The sequence below is a fragment of the Clytia hemisphaerica genome, unplaced genomic scaffold (assembly GCF_902728285.1).
Source record: "Clytia hemisphaerica strain Z4C2 unplaced genomic scaffold, Clytia hemisphaerica genome assembly, whole genome shotgun sequence".
In the NCBI taxonomy this organism is placed as follows: Eukaryota; Metazoa; Cnidaria; class Hydrozoa; order Leptothecata; family Clytiidae; genus Clytia; species Clytia hemisphaerica.
In genome coordinates this window covers 1,554,701-1,578,826 of record NW_027103507.1, presented here as the reverse complement: position 1 = coordinate 1,578,826, position 24,126 = coordinate 1,554,701, and the positions used below count along the sequence as shown (strand labels likewise).

The following is a 24,126-nucleotide window of genomic DNA, read 5'->3' as shown; positions in this document are numbered from 1 at the left end:
ATAAGATTTGACACAAAAGGGGTGTTCCTTCGAAGTTTTAAAAGTGCAATAGATTTTCAAGTGCTTTAAAAGTGCCAGTCACCATATTTCGCAAATTTTGTTAATTTGGGAGCTTGCCGGACTTTGTATGAACCCTGCAGACTGTCTCTCAACCCTATCCAACAAAAAACTTTGATTTGAGTTTTGTTGAACCTTGACTTGGTGTGCTCATAGAGGTATAAAGAAAGACAGGAGATGAATTTGTCGGTATTTGGTCGTTAAAGTCTTTTGATTTCTTTTATGTAATAAATCAAAAGAAATTCTAGGCTCGCCCGATGAAATACGACTTTTTAGTGGAACTCAAGTTTACTCTGAACATTCTTACTATCAGCATCGAAGATTTCCAGCTTCTAATATACGAGAATAAAACAAAATTTAGCTCCACGAAATAAGTTTGCGTTCAATTTTGTCATCCATTAAATTTTGTTTTGAAAAGATATTTTCTCAAGCCAGAAAATGAAAAGTTCTTTATAAGCACACACACTTTCAGACCCAATTTGTAGACAAAAAGTCGCTGGAGAATTTTAGAGGAAAGTATTAAGCAATAGAGTTCACCTTGAACAAAATGTTGATCGAAAAATCTTGTCATTTGATGAAGGATTGCAAAGTTTACAGGCCCTTTTTTAATCCAAATATTTTCTTACACCAATGTCAGAAACAATGAATCTCGTCCCATCTTATTTCCAACACTTAAGTTAGCCAATAAGATTTTATCTATCAACAAAAAAGCTCATTAAAAATGCACGATATATGAGATTATGAGCATGCATACCTCGTAATATTTTTAATCGTAGGGCGAGCATGGTTACAATAGCATACTTCGCCTGTTTCTTTATACCTCCATGATTCCATCGTTCTCAAGTGAGAAAATTTAGTTGGAATGCAAAAGAAGCACAATATTTTGCATAGCCTGGATATCCAGGCTGTAAATTATTTCACAGTCTAGTTTTAGATATTTTATGTTCTGATTTACAGCCTGGTCTCCCTAGAGCGATTTGCATTCTCTTTAAGAGAATGCAGTCCGCTTGCTTGCGCTCACTTCGCTAAAACCGTAAGGGCCAATCTATACGGTGTTGAGCAATTCTAAAGCAAAAATAGGATAGTCCTCCAGCTGCTAGTGAAGATAGGGCTTTCTGTTACACAAAAACATGAAAAAGAGGAAAACAGAGGCAAGTTCATTTTCCAAGAAAACATGGTTGGTCATGATAATGCATGCAAACTTTGTTATGGACTTTGGTGTAATCTTTGGATGTTTTTAAAAGTTTTAGATCTTGTAAGACTGCTTTTTATTAATTTCTGTTTTGCTGCCCTGGGTTGGCTAGGAAACATGGGTTTTCACTTTCATTCTCTAGGGAGACCAAGCTCTATAATTTTAGAACTTTGTATGTTGAGGTAAATTTTGTTTTTTCTTAAATTTTGAGCTTGGATATCCAGGCTATATTTTGCAATGCGGATTTTTCAGTCATTTATTTTCCGCGGGGACAACAACTGGAATAATTTTCCAATGAAGACGATTTGACAAATTTTTCCAGTTGAGGGGGGGGGGTCTCACCGGGTCTTTGAGAAAGGGGTGTGATAACTTACGCCAGTTAAGGGCTCTGACCATAGTGAATTTTTCATAATTGCCGTGTTTAAAATGTGTTTCTGACTGATGTAACTAACAAAACTATGGCATGTTATACATTTTCTGTTAGACAAACTATTCCTGAATCTGAAAATTCAAAAATTACACTGAAAAGGTTTGATGAAGAAGAACATGAAGACTTTTGCGAGGAAGAGTATTTCAACTTTGAAGAGCTAAAGAAAAGAAAAAGCGAAGAAAAAACATTTTGAAAAATTTATGACTGTTTTTTTAAGCAAAATCCAGATGAAAAATTGATGAAAAACCAGAAGAAAAAACATTTTGAAAAATTTTTCGCAATAGATGGTGTATCTTTTACCGAACAATAAATATTTTTGCGGAAAATTTTTGTAAATGCTTCTTTGTCTCGAAATCTTCAAAATAGTGGTTTTTCATCTGGATTTTGCTTAAAAAAACAGTCATAACTTTTGACACATCTTTTTAGAAAAATTTTCCGGAAAATCTTAAATATTTCAATTCTTTGCGGACAGTTTGAAAAAAGCTCGAAACAAAAAGGTTAATTACCCATTAAAACTTAGCACTTTTTATAAAAGAAGGTGATGCAACATATTATTAACGTTTTTTTAAAGTTCATAACGTCATTATTGCAAATAACTTCTTAATTACTCTTAAGGGGTTTGATTAAAAAGCAATTTATGAAGGCAATTCTTTGTTTAAAGTGTAAAAGAATCTAAAACATAACTTTTATGTTCAGATACTAAAATCAATTTTCTGACTATGGTCAGAGCCCTTAAGTGGCCGCGTACGATATTTCCTTATTGGGAAAATCGACCTCTTTTACTTTGGAATTTCGGAAATAACACAATTTTTCGGTATTTCAGAATTCTTATTCGGTATCGGAAATGGATCTATTTTTTATAATTCTGTTAATGAGGATTTTTTGCCTAAGTATTTAGGGATTTATAGTCTAAAAGCATTTTTGGAATTGAGAAAATGTTTTTGTGGAATTTCGGAAATACTAGCAAAACACACAAGTCAGAAAAACACACCCAAGTAAACAGAAGACTTTATAGGGATTTAAACTTTATCAAAAAGAGCTACTTTAAAAGCTGTCTTTTGGTTTTAGAATCGACCACGAAAGTCCAAATTAAAAATCACTACTTTTTCAGATCAACATTCTAAAAAAAAACGTTTTAGCCACCCCTATCAAACAGAAGGCACTTGCAATTTAATAAGCACCATTATTTCAATTAAAAAATCACTACATTCAGTAAGGGTCGAAAGTTGTTCATGCTATCTTTCTCCAGATAACAGTAAAAGATTGATGAATAGAAAGAAGCAATTGGAAATTTCAAGTTTTATTTCTTTGAAAATGATTTCAGCCTGTTCGTGCCATAATTGCCAATGCTGATTGGAAGCGACTTGTTGACTTTACTTTAATTTTGCCCTGTAAAGAGAAAATCAAACATTATAAAAATTAAAATTATATAATGAAATTTAACATTGCTCAAACAAAAATAATTTAAAATCTCTACAGTATTTTTTTCGAGCCATTCTAGAGATGAAAGTCAAATTTTAGCTCAAAATAAACTTTATTCCCTGGAAGACAATCTTCATTACCATTAAGGAAAACATTTTCAGTCAAATACATTTGGTGTATCTATCTCACTGTAAAATTTAGAATAATAAAATTCTTACTTTTGATAAAAAGTAATTTCTCATTCAGCAGTGCAACATTTCGGTAAATAGGAGTTCTTTATAATTTGCACCATTTCTCATTCGAATGTTCCCGCCTAAAGTTTAAATGAAAAAGTATCAATATTAAGCTAACAACTAAAGACTAACTTATTATACTACCGCACTGGTTTTGAGGATAAAAAGCAACATTGAAACTTCAAGTCTCCGTCTAAATGTTTTTTTAAGAATATCCAATTTTTGAAGCCTCCGGATGTGAGTTTTAAGCCTAAAAATGTTCTTTCCATCATCTTTTTTTCACCGTTTTTTTGAGGAATTTTGTCTATTTTCTTAAGAAATCGGGTGTTTGCACGACTTTGAAATGTTCTTGATTTGTTCTTGATATTTTTGCCAATGGAGCGTTATGTTCTTATACAGAGGAAACCTGTATAGCTTTCAGCATTGGTATAAGCCCATTTTAACCGAATCTTAGGCCTCAAGATTTCTCAAGACAGGCAGAGAATATCCATAAAACAACCTACAGTAAATCACGACAAAATATAAAATTCTGACACCCCTCTTGACAACTTGCCATCCCTTGCCATCCCAAAATTAACTTTTTTTCTCCTAAAGACGAGTGAAACTTTGCACAAGGGAGGACGAATATGTTTCCTTGATAGCCAATTCTCTTGAAAGACCTAAAGATTTTGTAAGCCCTTGCTTTCACAGAGTCAGCGGAACAGGACGTTGAACTCGGTAGAAATAACTTACTGTTTGATTCTTTTTTGCTTTCTTCTGCTTCCCTTTTCTTTGATTTAGATTTTGGATTTGAGTACATAAAAATGTACGCTTTTATCCCCACGTATTACACTCAAGTCAACAAAAAAACTAAGTTTAGAAATTTACAATGTTTTTCTCTAATTTCCGAAGCGGGCCTTGCGCTTTTGTAATTATTACCTTATTTGGGAATGTTTTGATTGTTGTCTAGACGTCTTATTTTAACAGCCAATCATTTACGCGCATTTCGTCCAATCACAATAGAGTAATAAAAAAATCAAATTCCGCGCTTGCAATTCAAATTTCCTTTATTCCATTCAGGACGATTCGACCTAACGCACACGGTATCAAATAAAAAAGAAAGAAATTATGACATAAGGCTTTTGCGATTCAAGAAAGAAAGAGAAATGTGGTGTTGGAGAAAACAAGCAAACATTCAAGTCAAGATATCAAAGCTGCAGTAAGAAGTCTGGTTGTGTGAGGTATCCCTTTTATTTTTACATTTACGTTTTCTAAAGTCAAATCTCTTGCTCAAAACATGAGAAAATTCACTTTTTCTGTCATAGTATAGGAGACACGAAATTTTTGGCTCTATGATTTCTTCTGGTTAAAATTCTGGTTAAATCACCTTCTCAAAATATGATAAAATTCACTTTTTTTGTCATTGAGGATTAGGAGACACAAAATTTTTGGTTCTATGATTTCTTCTGGTTAAAAGTCTGATTAAATCTCCTTCTCAAAATATGATAAAATTCACTTTTTTTGTTATTGAGGATTAGGAGACACAAAATTTTTGGTTCTATTATTTCTTCTGGTTAAAAGTCTGGTTAAATCTCCTTCTCAAAATATGATAAAATTCATTTTTTTTGTCATTGAGGAGACACAAAATTTCTGGATCTCTGATTTCTTTCCTGACTTGAAATCTCATTTTATTATATTAAGAATTTCTTAGGGGAAAGTTTAGAGGGAGTCGCTGGAATGGATAACTTTATAGCAAAAAGTTTTCAAGCTGTTTTTTTACTTCTGTCTGAAAGTCTGACTGATTCTCCTGCTCAAAATATAATAATTTTCACTTTTGTTGTCATTTAAGAGATAGGAGACACAAAATAATTCTCTGTTTTCTAATCTAATTCGAAGTATTTATATTTCAGAATTATATCAAGAATTTCGAAGGAGCAAGTTCTAGTAATCAATGACATTATATAGTACAAATTCCTTAGCTAGCTTTTTAATCTTCTTTTTGTTTTGTTTACTTCTGTTTGGAAGTCTGGTCAGCTCTCCTTCTCAAAATATGACAAGATTCATTTTTCATGTCATCGAGGATTAGGAGACACAAAAGTTCTGGCTATCTGGGGCTATTTTAGGCTACGTCATATCTTCCTTCGTTTCGAGCTTAAAACTCCTACTTAATCTTCAAGAGTAAGGCCTAAAAGCCTGGGGCTGTATATTATGTAGACTAGGGCTATTTGTTTTCTTCTTTGATTAGAATTAGAATCTCATTTTCTAAAGGAAAAGTCCATAACTTTAAAAACAAGTTTCTAATCTGTACTCTCCCTTCTGGTTGAAAGTCAGATCTTCTTCTCAGAAATTGATAAAATAATTAATAAAATTGATAATTTTTCATTTGTCAACTTTTTATAAATGAATGTTCTCTTTTTTCTTGCAGTTAAAAAAAATGGATTCATTTCTAATTAACACTTTTATCACATTTAATATAATTGATGTCAAAATTATATTTTTGAGTGGTGTATTGGCAAGAGTCAAAAATGGATTTAATTATAATTAACACTTTATCAGAGTTGGCAAAATTTGTTTCAACATTATTTTTTGAGGGTTACATTGGCAAAAATTGAATTCTAATGATAACTTAAAATGCATTGGATCAAACACTTGGCAAATTTTCTCTGAATAGTAACTAAACTAAACTCTCTTTACAATATATTTTTCATTTCGAGCAAAATTAATTGACATTTTCATTTATAGTTCGACTTTTCAGTTGTTAACCTGTTATGAATGAAAGTTCTCTTTTACCTCATCGCGCCGAATGGGGTTTCCTAATTTTGACGTTCGAATCATAAACGTCAAAAAGACGGGGGTAAAACGTTCGAAATCACGTCAGAAATGGCGCGCAGGTCATATTTAACGATTTAGCCCACTCTAATATCACTTTTTTAGGTGTTTATAATCACTTTTAATATGAAATGTATATATTTCTGAAAAATACAATAATTTGTCTACCATTTGGTTTTTATTTGGACTCTTAACTCAAAAGATTTGTGTACTACTACAGCCTCTGAACTTCACTGACTTTTTTAACAAAAATCTGAAATTCTATCGTGTTCCAAGGTTTACAGTGAATCATGGCAGTTTTATCTTTTAATAGTGACAATCGTTTCTGAAAGTTCAGGCTTAGGGCTATTCAAAAATGTATAATAACAATATACTTTATGGTCAACATTCTACAGAATTTTCGTTTTGAAAATGTTGCATGTTTTACGTCGAAAGCTTCAATGTTTGTTTACAAGTCAAGGGAAAACCCGCTTTTAGCCATATAGAATAATTAGAGTGACAAAACATTCGAAAAGTATAATCAAAGGGCTTTCCAAATATGTATAATGTTATGGGGTTTCCTTATGAGGAATGTGGTGGTTTTTGAACGAGAAGAGATGGCATGATAAAAGTTTTGTGTAACTTTTCTAAAATCTAGATTTTGACGTAAAGGACATAGGAAATTTTGGCATGAGTATTAGTTTTTAATTTTATAAAGAACTCAAAGCATTTACAAATCCAAAACATATTTTACATTGATCTACAAAGTAAATTATCCATCGAGCTGGGTTTGATTTTCAAACTAGCAGCTTTATTTTCAAATATTGTACTGTATAAAATAGTCTTACTGGAAGAAAAACTTCGAAAAAGGAATCCCTTTTTCGTACAAATGGCCGACAGTTCTCTCTAGCTCAGCCTTTTTTTGCCATTTTTTCATCTCCTAATTAAATAAAAACTTACTGGTCATCCTTGGGAGTTTTTGTTATCCAAAATTGAATCACCATTTGATAAGAATAAAGTTGGGATAAATAATAAAGGCTACCTTCGAAAACTGAATTTCGAAGGCAGGAAAGTCTACAGCGAAAACTGAAGCAAACAAAACAAAGCATTCCATTTCTCTACATACATACCTCTTCCCAATCAAATCTCAACTTAATTAATTTTACAACTTTCCTTCATTATCAGGTTTTATTTTTTAGAATGAGAGTAATAATTAAAGGTTTTATTTTTTGAAAAGCTCAATGTGTTCTTTTCAAAAGCCAAACTGACAAAGTCACAAATGGAGCTTTTTGTTTTGATTTTGATTGCAACATTTTCGAATCTTTCGAATGCGTGACGCAATTTGATTGGCGCAAAATAGAACGCGCGCGAAAAAACAATGCAATGACTTCTTCTCTGAGATGACAAAAATCGCAACACCAATTTGGTGCGATGTTGAAGTTTTTCTTTTAAAAATAGACATTATATTTCAAAATGCATTGGATCAAGCACTGGGCAAAGTTTATGTGATTCAGCTCATCATGTACACAAAAAATAATCTCTTATTTCTCATTTCTAGACCAGTAGCATATTGTAATACGTAACTAAACTAAACTCTCTTTACAATATGTTTTTCATTTCGAGCAAAATTAATTGAGATTTTCATTTATAGTTCGACTTTTCAGTTGTTAACCTGTTATGAATTAAAGTTCTCTTTTACCTTGAAGTTTCTCTTTTAAAAGTAGATATTATATTTCAAAATGCATCGGATCAAGCACTGGGCAAAGTTTATGTAATTCAGCTCATCATGTACACAAAAAATAATCTCTTATTTCTCATTTCTAGACCAGTAGCATTTTGTAATACGTAACTAAACTAAACTCTCTTTACAATATATTTTTCATTTCGAGCAAAATTAATTGAGATTTTCATTTATAGTTCGACTTTTCAGTTGTGTAACCTGTTATGAATGAAAGTTCTCTTTTACCTTGAAGTTTTTCTTTTAAAAATAGATATTATATTTCAAAATGCATTGTATCAAGCACTGGGCAAAGTTTATGTGATTCAGCTCATCATGTACACAAAAAATAATCTCTTATTTCTAGACCAGTAGCATATTATAAAACGTAACTAAACTAAACTCTCTTTACAATATATTTTTCATTTCGAGCAAAATTAATTGACATTTTCATTTATAGTTCGACTTTTCAGTTGTTAACCTGTTATGAATTAAAGTTCTCTTTTACCTTGAAGTTTCTCTTTTAAAAGTAGATATTATATTTCAAAATGCATCGGATCAAGCACTGGGCAAAGTTTATGTAATTCAGCTCATCATGTACACAAAAAATAATCTCTTATTTCTCATTTCTAGACCAGTAGCATTTTGTAATACGTAACTAAACTAAACTCTCTTTACAATATATTTTTCATTTCGAGCAAAATTAATTGAGATTTTCATTTATAGTTCGACTTTTCAGTTGTGTAACCTGTTATGAATGAAAGTTCTCTTTTACCTTGAAGTTTTTCTTTTAAAAATAGATATTATATTTCAAAATGCATTGGATCAAGCACTGGGCAAAGTTTATGTGATTCAGCTCATCATGTACGCAAAAAATAATCTCTTATTTCTAGACCAGTAGCATATTATAAAACGTAACTAAACTAAACTCTCTTTACAATATATTTTTCATTTCGAGCAAAATTAATTGAGATTTTCATTTATAGTTCGACTTTTCAGTTGTTAACCTGTTACGAATGAAAGTTCTCTTTTACCTTGAAGTTTTTCTTTTAAAAATAGATATTATATTTCAAAATGCATTGGGTCAAGCACTGGGCAAAGTTTATGTGATTCAGCTCATCATGTACACAAAAAATAATCTCTTATTTCTCATTTCTAGACCAGTAGCATATTGTAATACGTAACTAAACTAAACTCTCTTTACAATATATTTTTCATTTCGAGCAAAATTAATTGAGATTTTCATTTATAGTTCGACTTTTCAGTTGTTAACCTGTTTTGAATGAAAGTTCTCTTTTACCTTGAAGTTTTTCTTTTAAAAATAGATATTATATTTCAAATGCATTGGATCAAGCACTGGGCAAAGTTTATGTGATTCAGCTCATCATGTACACAAAAAATAATCTCTTATTTCTCATTTCTAGACCAGTAGCATATTGTAATACGTAACTAAACTAAACTCTCTTTACAATATATTTTCATTTCGAGCAAAATTAATTGAGATTTTCATTTATAGTTCGACTTTTCAGTTGTTAACCTGTTATGAATGAAAGTTCTCTTTTACCTTGAAGTTTTTCTTTTAAAAATAGATATTATATTTCAAAATGCATTGGATCAAGCACTGGGCAAAGTTTATGTTATTCAGCTCATCATGTACACAAAAAATAATCTCTTATTTCTCATTTCTAGACCAGTAGCATTTTGTAATACGTAACTAAACTAAACTCTCTTTACAATATATTTTTCATTTCGAGCAAAATTAATTGAGATTTTCATTTATAGTTCGACTTTTCAGTTGTGTAACCTGTTATGAATGAAAGTTCTCTTTTACCTTGAAGTTTTTCTTTTAAAAATAGATATTATATTTCAAAATGCATTGGATCAAGCACTGGGCAAAGTTTATGTGATTCAGCTCATCATGTACACAAAAAATAATCTCTTATTTCTAGACCAGTAGCATATTGTAAAACGTAACTAAACTAAACTCTCTTTACAATATATTTTTCATTTCGAGCAAAATTAATTGAGATTTTCATTTATAGTTCGACTTTTCAGTTGTTAACCTGTTATGAATGAAAGTTCTCTTTTACCTTGAAGTTTTTCTTTTAAAAGTAGATATTATATTTCAAAATGCATTGGATCAAGCACTGGGCAAAGTTTATGTGATTCAGCTCATCATGTACACAAAAAATAATCTCTTATTTCTCATTTCTAGACCAGTAGCATTTTGTAATACGTAACTAAACTAAACTCTCTTTACAATATATTTTTCATTTCGAGCAAAATTAATTGAGATTTTCATTTATAGTTCGACTTTTCAGTTGTTAACCTGTTATGAATGAAAGTTCTCTTTTACCTTGAAGTTTTTCTTTTAAAAATAGATATTATATTTCAAAATGCATTGGATCAAGCACTGGGCAAGTTTATGTGATTCAGCTCATCATGTACACAAAAAAATAATCTCTTATTTCTAGACCAGTAGCATATTGTAAACGTAACTAAACTAAACTCTCTTTACAATATATTTTTCATTTCGAGCAAAATTAATTGAGATTTTCATTTATAGTTCGACTTTTCAGTTGTTAACCTGTTATGAATGAAAGTTCTCTTTTACCTTGAAGTTTTTCTTTTAAAAATAGATATTATATTTCAAAATGCATTGGATCAAGCACTGGGCAAAGTTTATGTGATTCAGCTCATCATGTACACAAAAAATAATCTCTTATTTCTCATTTCTAGACCAGTAGCATATTGTAATACGTAACTAAACTAAACTCTCTTTACAATATATTTTTCATTTCGAGCAAAATTAATTGAGATTTTCATTTATAGTTCGACTTTTCAGTTGTTAACCTGTTATGAATGAAAGTTCTCTTTTACCTTGAAGTTTTTCTTTTAAAAATAGATATTATATTTCAAAATGCATTGGATCAAGCACTGGGCAAAGTTTATGTGATTCAGCTCATCATGTACACAAAAAATAATCTCATTTCTAGACCAGTAGCATATTGTAATACGTAACTAAACTAAACTCTCTTTACAATATATTTTTCATTTCGAGCAAAATTAATTGAGATTTTCATTTATAGTTCGACTTTTCAGTTGTTAACCTGTTATGAATGAAAGTTCTCTTTTACCTTGAAGTTTTTCTTTTAAAATAGATATTATATTTCAAAATGCATGGATCAAGCACTGGGCAAAGTTTATGTGATTCAGCTCATCATGTACACAAAAAATAATCTCTTATTTCTCATTTCTAGACCAGTAGCATTTTGTAATACGTAACTAAACTAAACTCTCTTTACAATATATTTTTCATTTCGAGCAAAATTAATTGAGATTTTCATTTATAGTTCGACTTTTCAGTTGTGTAACCTGTTATGAATGAAAGTTCTCTTTTACCTTGAAGTTTTTCTTTTAAAAATAGATATTATATTTCAAAATGCATTGGATCAAGCACTGGGCAAAGTTTATGTGATTCAGCTCATCATGTACACAAAAAATAATCTCTTATTTCTCTAGAAGACCGTAGCATATTGTAAACGTAACTAAACTAAACTCTCTTTACAATATATTTTTCATTTCGAGCAAAATTAATTGAGATTTTCATTTATAGTTCGACTTTTCAGTTGTTAACCTGTTATGAATGAAAGTTCTCTTTTACCTTGAAGTTTTTCTTTTAAAAATAGATATTATATTTCAAAATGCATTGGATCAAGCACTGGGCAAAGTTTATGTGATTCAGCTCATCATGTACACAAAAAATAATCTCTTATTTCTCATTTCTAGACCAGTAGCATATTGTAATACGTAACTAAACTAAACTCTCTTTACAATATATTTTTCATTTCGAGCAAAATTAATTGAGATTTTCATTTATAGTTCGACTTTTCAGTTGTTAACCTGTTATGAATGAAAGTTCTCTTTTACCTTGAAGTTTTTCTTTTAAAATAGATATTATATTTCAAATGCATTGGATCAAGCACTGGGCAAAGTTTATGTGATTCAGCTCATCATGTACACAAAAAATAATCTCTTATTTCTCATTTCTAGACCAGTAGCATATTGTAATACGTAACTAAACTAAACTCTCTTTACAATATATTTTTCATTTCGAGCAAAATTAATTGAGATTTTCATTTATAGTTCGACTTTTCAGTTGTTAACCTGTTATGAATGAAAGTTCTCTTTTACCTTGAAGTTTTTCTTTTAAAAATAGATATTATATTTCAAAATGCATTGGATCAAGCACTGGGCAAAGTTTATGTGATTCAGCTCATCATGTACACAAAAAATAATCTCTTATTTCTCATTTCTAGACCAGTAGCATATTGTAATACGTAACTAAACTAAACTCTCTTTACAATATATTTTTCATTTCGAGCAAAATTAATTGAGATTTTCATTTATAGTTCGACTTTTCAGTTGTTAACCTGTTATGAATTAAAGTTCTCTTTTACCTTGAAGTTTCTCTTTTAAAAGTAGATATTATATTTCAAAATGCATTGGATCAAGCACTGGGCAAAGTTTATGTGATTCAGCTCATCATGTACACAAAAAATAATCTCTTATTTCTCATTTCTAGACCAGTAGCATATTGTAATACGTAACTAAACTAAACTCTCTTTACAATATATTTTTCATTTCGAGCAAAATTAATTGAGATTTTCATTTATAGTTCGACTTTTCAGTTGTTAACCTGTTATGAATGAAAGTTCTCTTTTACCTTGAAGTTTTTCTTTTAAAAATAGATATTATATTTCAAAATGCATTGGATCAAGCACTGGGCAAAGTTTATGTGATTCAGCTCATCATGTACACAAAAATAATCTCTTATTTCTAGACCAGTAGCATATTGTAATACGTAACTAAACTAAACTCTCTTTACAATATTTTTCATTTCGAGCAAAATTAATTGAGATTTTCATTTATAGTTCGACTTTTCAGTTGTTAACCTGTTATGAATGAAAGTTCTCTTTTACCTTGAAGTTTTTCTTTAAAAGTAGATATTATATTTCAAAATGCATTGGATCAAGCACTGGGCAAAGTTTATGTTATTCAGCTCATCATGTACACAAAAAATAATCTCTTATTTCTCATTTCTAGACCAGTAGCATTTTGTAATACGTAACTAAACTAAACTCTCTTTACAATATATTTTTCATTTCGAGCAAAATTAATTGAGATTTTCATTTATAGTTCGACTTTTCAGTTGTTAACCTGTTATGAATGAAAGTTCTCTTTTACCTTGAAGTTTTTCTTTTAAAAATAGATATTATATTTCAAAATGCATGGATCAAGCACTGGGCAAAGTTTATGTATTCAGCTCATCATGTACACAAAAAATAATCTCTTATTCTCATTTCTAGACCAGTAGCTATTTGTAATTACGTAACTAAACTAACTCTCTTTACAATCATTTATTCATTTCGAGCAAAATTATTTGAATTTTTCATTTATAGTTTCGACTTTTCGTTGTGTAACCTGTTATGAATGAAGTTCTCTTTTACCTTGAAGTTTTTCTTTTAAAATAGATAGTCTATTTCAAAATGCCTTGGATCAAGAACACGGGGCAAAGTTTATGTGATCAGCTCATCATGTACACAAAAAATAATCTCTTATTTCTCATTTGTAGACCAGTAGCCATTTAAATACTAACTAAACTAAAACTCTCTTTACAATATTTTTCATTTCGAGCAAAATTATTGAGATTTCATTTATAGTTCGACTTTTCAGTTGTTAACCTGTTATGAATGAACGTTCTCTTTTACCTTGAAGTTTTTCTTTTGAAAAAGATATTATATTTCAAAATGCATTGGATCAAGCACTGGGCAAAGTTTATGTGATTCAGCTCATCATGTACACAAAAAATAATCTCTTATTTCTCATTTCTAGACCAGTAGCATATTGTAAATACGTAACTAAACTAAACTCTCTTTACAATATATTTTTCATTTCGAGCAAAATTAATTGAGATTTCATTTATAGTTCGACTTTTCAGTTGTTAACCTGTTATGAATGAAAGTTTCTCTTTTACCTTGAAGTTTTTCTTTTAAAAATAGATATTATATTTCAAAATGCATTGGATCAAGCACTGGGCAAAGTTTATGTTGATTCAGCTCATCATGTACACAAAAAATAATCTCTTATTTCTCATTTCTAGACCAGTAGCATATTGTAATACGTAACTAAACTAAACTCTCTTTACAATATATTTTCATTTTCGAGCAAAATGATTGAAGATTTTCATTTATAGTTCGACTTTTCAGTTGTTAACCTGTTATGAATGAGGTCTCTTTTACCTTGAAGTTTTTCTTTTAAAATAGATTTATATTTCAAATGCATTGGATCAACACTGTGCAAAGTTTATGTTATTCAGCTCATCATGTACCCAAAAAACATCTCTTATTTCCTAGTTCTAGACCAGTAGCATTTTAGTAATACGTAACATAACCACTCGCTTTACAATATATTTTTCATTTCGAGCAAAATTAATTGAGATTTCATTTATAGTTCGACTTTTCAGTTGTTTAACCTGTTATGAAATGAAAGTTTCTCTTTTACCTTGAAGTTTTCTTTTAAACATAGATATTCGATTAAAATGCATTGGATCAAGCACTGGGCAAAGTTTATGTTATTCAGCTCATCATGTACACAAAAATAATCTCTTTATTTCGCATTTCCGAGACCAGTAGCATTTTGTAATACGTAACTAACTAAACTCTCTTTACAATATATTTTTCATTTCGAGCAAAATTAATTGAGATTTTCATTTCATAGTTCGACTTTTCAGTTGTGTAACCTGTTATGAAATGAAAGTTCTTCTTTTCCTTGAAGTTTTGCTTTTTAAAAATAGATATTATATTTCAAAATGCATTGGATCAAGCACTGGGCAAAGTTTATGTGATTCAGCTCATCATGTACACAAAAAATAATCTCTTATTTCTCATTTCTAGACCAGTAGCATATTGTAATACGTAACTAAACTAAACTCTCTTTACAATATATTTTTCATTTCGAGCAAAATTAATTGAGATTTTCATTTATAGTTCGACTTTTCAGTTGTTAACCTGTTATGAATGAAAGTTCTCTTTTACCTTGAAGTTTTTCTTTTAAAAATAGATATTATATTTCAAAATGCATTGGATCAAGCACTGGGCAAAGTTTATGTGATTCAGCTCATTATGTACACAAAAAATACTCTCTATTTCTCATTTCTAGACCAGTAGCATATTGTAATACGTACACTAAACTAAACTCTCTTTACAAATATTTTTCATTTCGAGCAAAATTAATTGAGATTTTCATTTATAGTTCGACTTTTCAGTTGTTAACCTGTTATGAATGAAAGTTCTCTTTTACCTTGAAGTTTTCTTTTAAAAATAGATATTATATTTCAAAATGCATTGGATCAAGCACTGGGCAAAGTTTATGTGATTCAGCTCATCTTGTACACAAAAAATAATCTCTTATGTCTCATTTCTAGACTAGTAGCATATTGTAATACGTAAGTAAACTAAACTTTCTTTACAATATATTTTTCAATTCGAGCAAAATTAATTGAGATTTTCATTTATAGTTCGACTTTTCAGTTGCTAACCTGTTATGAATGAAAGTTCTCTTTTAGTAGTTCATCATGTACACAAAAATAATCTCTTATTTCTCATTTCTAGACCAGTAACATATTGTAATACGTAACTAAACTAAACTTTCTTGACAATATATTTGTCATTTCGAGCAAAATTAATTGAGATTTTCATTTATAGTTCGACTTTTCAGTTGTTAACCTGTTATGAATGAAAATTCCCTTTTACCTTGAAGTTTTTCGTTTAAAAATAGATATTATATTTCAAAATGCATTGGATCAAGCACTGGGCAAAGTTTATGTGATTCAGCTCATTATGTACACAAAAAATACTCTCTTATTTCTCATTTCTAGACCAGTAGCATATTGTAATACGTAACTAAACTAAACTCTCTTTACAATATATTTTTCATTTCGAGCAAAATTAATTGAGATTTTCATTTATAGTTCGACTTTTCAGTTGTTAACCTGTTATGAATGAAAGTTCTCTTTTACCTTGAAGTTTTTCTTTTAAAAATAGATATTATATTTCAAAATGCATTGGATCAAGCACTGGGCAAAGTTTATGTGATTCAGCTCATCTTGTACACAAAAATTAATCTCTTATGTCTCATTTCTAGACTAGTAGCATATTGTAATACGTAACTAAAATAAACTCTCTTTACAATATAATCGTCAGCCGTGCAAAATTACTCGAATCTGATTGGTTTAGAGGAGTGCAATTAATCGTTAATTGCACTATTACCACTTTTTGCACTCTTCGGCGGGGGGACACTTTTGTCCCCTTATTCTTTTCTCTCCCAAGTCCTGTGTCAGAGACTTTTTTTTACTATATAATAAAAAACAAAGACATTTTTTTTCTTCAATATAAATAAGAACAAAGAAATTTTACGTTACAATAGCTTCTTTTAATTGAAAACAAAGAAAAATTACACTGCAATGTTTTCTTTTTAAACAAAAGAAAAAAAGGAGGTTTTCGAATGTTTACTGACGATTACCTCGGAATCGTATGTTTTGTCGTGCAATTAACGATTAATCACTCGTAACAAAGGAGAAAATACCGTAATTTGCACTCGTCCTTCGGACTCGTGCAAATTACTATTTTCTCCTTTGTTACTCGTGATTAATCGTTAATTGCACTCCAAACCATACGATTACTAGTACTAATTTTCATTTCGAGCAAAATTAATTGAAATTTTCATTTATAGTTCGACTTTTCAGTTGTTAACCTGTTGTGAATGAAAGTTCTCTTTTAGTAGTTCATCATGTACACAAAATGTAATCTCTTATTTCTCATTTCTAGATCAGTAGCCTATCTTTTTCTTTTCGAACAAAATTAATTGATTTTCATTTAAAGTTCGACTTTTCAGTTATTAACCTGTTATGAATGAAAGTTCCCTTTTACAATTGAAGTTTTTCTTTTAATAATAGATATTATAGTTCAAAATGCATTTGATCAAAAACTATGTGATTCAACTCATCATGTACACAAAATCTAATCTCTTATTTCTCATTTCTAGACCAGTAGCCTATCATTTTCTTTTCGAACAAAATTAATTGATTTTCATTTAAAGTTCGACTTTTCAGTTATTAACCTGTTATGAATGAAAGTTCCCTTTTACAATTGAAGTTTTTCTTTTAATAATAGATATTATAGTTCAAAATGCATTTGATCAAAAACTATGTGATTCAACTCATCATGTACACAAAATTTAATCTCTTATTTCTCATTTCTACACCCCGGTCTCAGTGCCCCGGTGGCCTGATTTCAGTACATGATTTTTTTCAGTACATGGTTTCAGTACATGATTTTTTCCTACGTCACTGCAGTAATCAAATTTTTATTGCACTCATTTGTGAATTGAGATATAAATTGAATAAAGACAGCGACAATAAAAAACAGTTCTTGAATTCCCAAGCCATTTAGGATGATTACAAATGAGTGCAATAAAAATTTGATTACTGCAGTGACGTAGGAAAAAATCATGTACTGAAACCATGTACTGAAAAAAATCATGTACTGAAATCAGGCCACCGGGGCACTGAGACAAGGGTGTATTTCTAGACCAGTAGCCTATCTTTTTCTTTTCGAACAAAATTAATTGATTTTCATTTAAAGTTCGACTTTTCAGTTATTAACCTGTTATGAATGAAAGTTCCCTTTTACCTTGAAGTTTTTCTTCTAATAATAGATATTATATTTCAAAATGCATTGTATCAAGCACTGGGCAAAGTTTATGTGATTCGGCTCATCATGTACACAAAAAATAATCTCTTATTTCTCATTTCTAGACCAGTAGCAATATCTTTTTCATTTCGACCTAAATTCATTTAAATTTCGACTTTTCAGTTGCTAGCTTGTTCTGAATAAAAGTTCTCTTTTACCTTGAAGTTTTCTTTTAAAAAAAGATATTATATTTCAAAATGCATTGGATCAAGCACTGGGCAAAGTTTATGTGATTCAGCTCATCATGTACACAAAAAATAATCTCTTATTTCTTATTTCTAGACCAGTAGCAATATCTTTTTCATTTCGACCTAAATTCATCTAAATTTCGACTTTTCAGTTGTTAACTTGTTATGAATAAAAGTTCTCTTTTACCTTGAAGTTTTCTTTAAAAAATAGATATTATATTTCAAAATGCGTTGGATCAAGCACTGGGCAAAGTTTATGTGATTCAGCTCATTATGTACACAAAAAATACTCTCTTATTTCTCATTTCTAGACCAGTAGCATATTGTAATACGTAACTAAACTAAACTCTCTTTACAATATATTTTTCATTTCGAGCAAAATTAATTGAGATTTTCATTTATAGTTCGACTTTTCAGTTGTTAACCTGTTATGAATGAAAGTTCTCTTTTACCTTGAAGTTTTTCTTTTAAAAATAGATATTATATTTCAACATTCATTGGATCAAAAACTATGTGATTCAACTCATCATGTACACAAAATCTAATCTCTTATTTCTCATTTCTAGACTAGTAGCAATATCTTTTTCATTTCGACCTAAATTCATTTAAATTTCGACTTTTCAGTTGTTAACTTGTTATGAATAAAAGTTCTCTTTTACCTTGAAGTTTTCTTTAAAAAATGGATATAATATTTCAAAATGCATTGGATCAAAAACTATGTGATTCAGCTCATCATGTACACAAAATCTAATCTCTTATTTCTCATTTCTAGACCAGTAGCCTATCTTTTTCTTTTCGAACAAAATTAATTGATTTTCATTTAAAGTTCGACTTTTCAGTTATTAACCTGTTATGAATGAAAGTTCCCTTTTACAATTGAAGTTTTTCTTTTAATAATAGATATTATATTTCAAAATGCATTGGATCAAGCACTGGGCAAAGTTTATGTGATTCAGCTCATCATGTACATAAAAATTAATCTCTTACTTCTCATTTCTAGACCAGTAGCATATTGTAATACGTAACTAAACTAAACTTTCTTTACAATATACTTTTCATTACGAGCAAAATTAATTGAGATTTTCATTTATAGTTCGATTTTTCAGTTGTTAACCTGTTATGAATGAAAGTTCTCTTTTACCTTGAAGTTTTTCTTTTATAAATAGATATTATATTTCAAAATGCATTTGATCAAGCACTGGGCAAAGTTTATGTGATTCAGCTCATCATGTACACAAAAAAAAATATCTTATTTCTCATTTCTAGACCTGTAGCATATTGTAATACGTAACTAAACTAAACTCTCTTTACAATATATTTTTCATTTCGAGCAAAATTAATTGAGATTTTCATTTATAGTTCGACTTTTCAGTTGTTAACCTGTTATGAATGAAAGTTCTCTTTTAGTAGCTCATCATGTACACATGGCGGGTCGAAGCGGTAATTTTTTGGTGTCAGTTTTGTTATGTCTATTTGAGTTATGACTAAAACAACGTCTAAAGCAAGTACTATATTGATTAAAACATCTCAAATGCTTTTGGATATATCTATTTCAACCAATCAAATGATTTGTTTACGTTTTGACCAAGGATACAGTGAAATTATCAGCAAGGAAAGATGGCCTGTCTTGTTAAGTAGCTAACAGCACCTACTGATGGAAATCACCCGAAATGAAAAAGATGGACAATTTTTCTCAAATAGGGAATAATTTTTCTTGGTAGAGGATGCCTTGAGGTATGTATATCTGAAGTTTCTAGTGTGGTCCGGCTTTTTTCACTGTGGTGTGGCTCTTTGAGTTCAGCCCATTTTTCATGTACTCAACTCGACTGACTAGGTTCAGGTTTTTGTTGTCTTTCACTCTGTTTACGTTGATCAGCCAAAATTTGAATTTCGAAATTTTGCTTCTTGATTTGCTTTTTTTTAATACTGAAGGAAGAGATGGAAGTCTTAGAAGTCTTCTTCTTCTTAGAAGAATTTGAATTTCATCGAACAAACCTACCCTACGTAGTGTAGATTATATATTTTAAAATGTACCTATATTGACAGACTTTTTGACCCATATTGAGATGAGAATGTAAATTAAAGAACGAAAGTGAAACTAGAGTTGCCGGAACCAGAGGAGAAAATTGTGTTTTGGTTTTGTACTATGATTGGAAAAGAATGGGGAAAAAATGCCTGTATCCAAAATGTAACGAAGAGCAAAAGAAAGAAAGCAAAAGTCTTGGAATATTTTTTTACTCCTTTCCATCCTCAGGACATTAAAAACAACTCTGGGAAGAAGCATTGGGCTTTACTGTACCGGCTGAGAGCCCATGCTACGTATGCAGTAAGCATTTCAGTGCAGAAGATTTCCATGGGCTAGGACCTATTTGTAGTATTGGAAACAGAGCATGGGTACCGAAACTAAAGAAAGAGGCTGTACCATCACCGTGGCGTCCTGTTGTGGAAGACCAGCAGGGAGAATGCTTTACCTCCACATCATCATGCAAAGAGGTAACACATTTTAGTTTCATCATGTTAGGGTTAGGGTAGAAGAAGGGTGACAAGATCTACATTCTGAAATCATTGGACATTGAGCTTTAAGTATTGAGGTCTGTAGGATCAAATTAGAGGCTTGATATTGGAGACTCTATAGATTGGAGATATGGTCGTTGTTATGATGCTTTGTTATGTTAGAGGCGGGGCGGGAATCAAGAATTTAAAGGGCGGTGGCAACTGGCAAGATAGCGCTGACCCGCGGGCGGGACGGCGTGAAAGTCGATTTTTTTGAAGACTAGGGCGACACTTATGAGGATGAAGATTCATGGACATGCAAAATTCTGAATACGTGTAATGATATATAAATATAATAAGTCTTTTTGTTTAGGATTCTCCAACTACCAGGCAACAGATACCGTTGATTTAATCGCAACGTCAAGTTACCGGGCTACGAGGGCGCACAACACGAACAATTGGATGTCAAACCGCGTTTAAAGTACTCGATGGTGCAAACAAAAAGGAGGGGAGAGTATTGCTTCCAAAGAAGAAACAACCAGTTCTGTCGATGTCGACTGTTCACACCGAAAACATTCCGTAAGTCAAAAGAATTCCGTTCCTAATGTTTTCTCCGAAACAACGGCGAATAGTCAACTATAGCAAAGTTCCCAGGATGTTTTCGGATTTCCATTATGTTACAGCTCCCTTGCCGCGGAATCTTCTATTCTTGATGGGTGGCTCGCAAACGCAATAACTTATGACGCTTTTATAATTTTCCTTTTCTTTAATTTTCTGGTTATAGACCTGAAGAAACCCGTATGATGTCAACGCCGTTGTTAGGACAACACAGAAAACCCATCGAGTGTTTTGAGATGTCAATAATAGAGGATAACTATTCAGAAACCGACAATAAAGGTACGATAAATTTTTATCGAATTTGTAAAAGGAAGTAGGGAGTATCACGGATTCCACATCTGGGTCTACTCTATATTTTATGAACCATACAAACGCCAACTAGAAACTTTAATCCAAAGTGAGATTGTTAATTGGGTCAACCAATTTTAGATTGCAATCCAACGTATATTCCACCGGGGGAAGAATCAAAGGATTTTGATGAGTCAGCGATGTTGGATACCTCCCTTCAAATGACCCTGTCACAGAAACCATTCCAGACACTATTGGTGTACCACGAACAATTAAAGTGTCTTTTCGTACGGTGTCAGAAGTGTGGTAACTTAATCGATCATACTCGTACCAATTACAATCGACGCGACGGCTCACAACTATCGGTTTCGCTGTTTTGCTTTCATGGATGCGAACTCACATGGCGTAGCCAGCAAAAATCTAAATACCTCAGGGGTATTGGCAACCTTGACCTTACAACAGGATTATTTTTTTCAGGTAAGGTTTTTACTCTTTGAGGTGGTGTATCTGTCTGTTGTTATCTGTTGCAGTGCGAACTTATGCCGTCTTCAGGGCTATAAAAGAGTGACAAAACTTGACATAAAGATACTATTTGCCTTTTGAAGGTATTCCGTTTGCAAAATTTCAACGTTTCGCGGAAGTACTCGGGCTCAAGATTATGGACGACAATACTTTCTATTGTTTACGCAGACATTATGTTACACCAGTTATTCGCCAAAATTGGGAGGATGAAAGGAAGCAGGTAAATTGCTAAAAGAAACTTACGCTGTCATTCTGTTTCCCTTGGTATATTAACTTAATAAAACAATAAAAAAACGTGTAATGTTGGGGTGAATTTCCTAGACATTTGTGTTAACAATACCTTTTATTAATCCCCTTAGGTTGTAGAAGAGCTAAAGCAAAAGGAACCGGTCACACTTATTGGTGATGGGAGATGTGAAAGCCCTGGCCATTCCGCTAAGTATTGTACATTTACTCTTATGGAACCCGAATCACAAAAGATTGTTGCATCTACTGTCGTATCAGTTACACAGGTGAGTATAGCCAGTAAATCCCTTATGCACCTCCTATCCAATAGCATTTGTCTTGGCGAGCCCGTACACTTTTTTTAAAATAAAATATTTTATGACATATAATTGCTTGATGTGATTTTGAAATTTTGATTCATCAACACGTTTTTGCTTGTAAGCTAACATTTGCTTGTGATCATGATACAAGAAGTATCGAAACGTCAAGAATGAACAAAATTTTGTTTTTCGTCTTTACTTTTTTTTTTCAGAAGAAAATTTGTTCAAGTATTTACGGGAAACACGTTGGTCTTAAAGGTATGGTTGGAAATTTTCACAAATTGAATAAAGTCAAGGAACTAAATGCTAAAATTCAATTGTTTACACCTCATGCGGTCCCATTTAGGATATACCGGATACCAAGCTGGTATACAACGTTCATCTAACGTTGTATAAACGTTGTTAGCATTGGATTGTCTACCAGGATGGTTCCCAAAACTTTGCCAGATTTCCCGGTATTGGCTGGACGCGATCTTATGCTCTAAAAGTCATGCATTATAGTATTGAGCTGTGATGGCTGATGAAAACTGAGGTGACTTTTAGAATTTTTAAATATATTGGGAAATGATTTCGATTCGATTTTTAGGCTTTGCGAATAAAATGAAGATTTGGATAATCAAATCTCAACATTTCGATGTTGTCTTACAGCGGATTTGCTTTGGTTCATTTCAATTTAGGTAACTAAATAAACATTTTTTACTTTATTTTTTTCCTTAATCCCTAAATATACAATAAACTGTAAATTTCGCAAGCTGTTGATTTGGAAAAATGACTTATGTTTTCACTATTCTGGTTTGGCAGTTCGGCAATTCTTTAGCCCTAAGTCAATTCAGAAACAAGCTTTCAAAGTACATTTAAAAGTCATTTAAGGTATGCAGATTGAAGATACATTCAGCCAATGGTTATACTATGATTGCTTATGTAACGGCGATTATACCGTCTATATTCAAGGAATTGTTTTTGCTACTTTTGATGAATTATACGCTTTCAATAAGCATATCCAGGCTCAAATCTTGGAAAAACTTTTTCATTTTCACAACTCGGGTAACTTAATGCATGTCCCAGAATTGCATTAATTTTTCCGCCCCAGTTCCAGTCCCTAAACCATAACAAACTTTACATTTTTGAAAGCGTATTTGGATGTAGAATACCGTATTCGGTGTAACTTAAATTCTTTCTCGGTATAATTAGAGATATCTTAAGAAAACCTGATTATGACGTCATGATTGATGATGTCATAAATACAAAAAGTTGAATATCTCGAGAAATATAAATCAAAACTTTATGAAATTTGGACCAGTGGTAGAGTACATTGAGATGTTTCAAAAAAATTTAAAAAAATTAAAAAAAATTAATGACATCAGCAAAAATTGCAAGAATTCGAATTTTTGCGATAAAATGCTGACATCAGCAAATTTTCAAATTTTTTAAAAAGAATTCTCCTCCTCTTGATGAGTTCTATCATTGGTCCAAATTTCATAAAGTTTTGAGTATTAGTTCTTGAGATATTTAACTTTTTAAAATTATGACGTCATATATAATGACGTCATAATCAAGTTTTCTTAGAAAAACTCAAATTCTGCTGAGAAAGAATTTAAGTTACACCGAACACGGTATTCTACATCCAATTACGCTTCCAAAAATGTATAGTTTGTTATGGTTTAGGGACTGGAACTGGGGCGGAAAAATTAATGCATTTTTGGGACATGCATTAAGTTACCCGAGAAGCAAATTTCATAGAATTTAATCTCCTAAATTGCACAAAACATGCTTAATGTGTAAATTGCCTCATTACATAAACATATTCGAGGCTCAAAAAATT

At 31.1% G+C, this 24,126-nt stretch overlaps 4 long non-coding RNA genes across 4 annotated transcripts in view; 3 read left to right on the top strand and 1 right to left on the bottom strand.

The window, feature by feature from the left end:
* The window catches only part of LOC136798872 (uncharacterized), a 16,526-nt gene extending 11,975 nt beyond the window's left edge, over window positions 1-4,551 (top strand). Inside the window, exon 3 of the long non-coding RNA XR_010845451.1 lies at window positions 4,394-4,551. This is a non-coding gene — a long non-coding RNA (uncharacterized lncRNA). The remainder of the gene's footprint in view (window positions 1-4,393) is intronic.
* On the bottom strand, window positions 2,964-4,188 carry LOC136798871 (uncharacterized). The gene is made up of 3 exons (XR_010845450.1): window positions 4,067-4,188; window positions 3,320-3,414; window positions 2,964-3,068 (listed from the first exon to the last, which is right to left on the bottom strand). It is a non-coding gene; the product is annotated as an uncharacterized lncRNA (long non-coding RNA).
* A 16,238-nt stretch (window positions 4,552-20,789) lies between the features above and the next one.
* On the top strand, window positions 20,790-21,702 carry LOC136798869 (uncharacterized). The gene is made up of 3 exons (XR_010845448.1): window positions 20,790-20,910; window positions 21,116-21,228; window positions 21,379-21,702. It is a non-coding gene; the product is annotated as an uncharacterized lncRNA (long non-coding RNA).
* A 150-nt stretch (window positions 21,703-21,852) lies between these two features.
* On the top strand, window positions 21,853-22,503 carry LOC136798868 (uncharacterized). Its single transcript, XR_010845447.1, has 2 exons — window positions 21,853-21,979; window positions 22,119-22,503. It is a non-coding gene; the product is annotated as an uncharacterized lncRNA (long non-coding RNA).
* The last annotated feature ends 1,623 nt before the right edge of the window (window positions 22,504-24,126 follow it).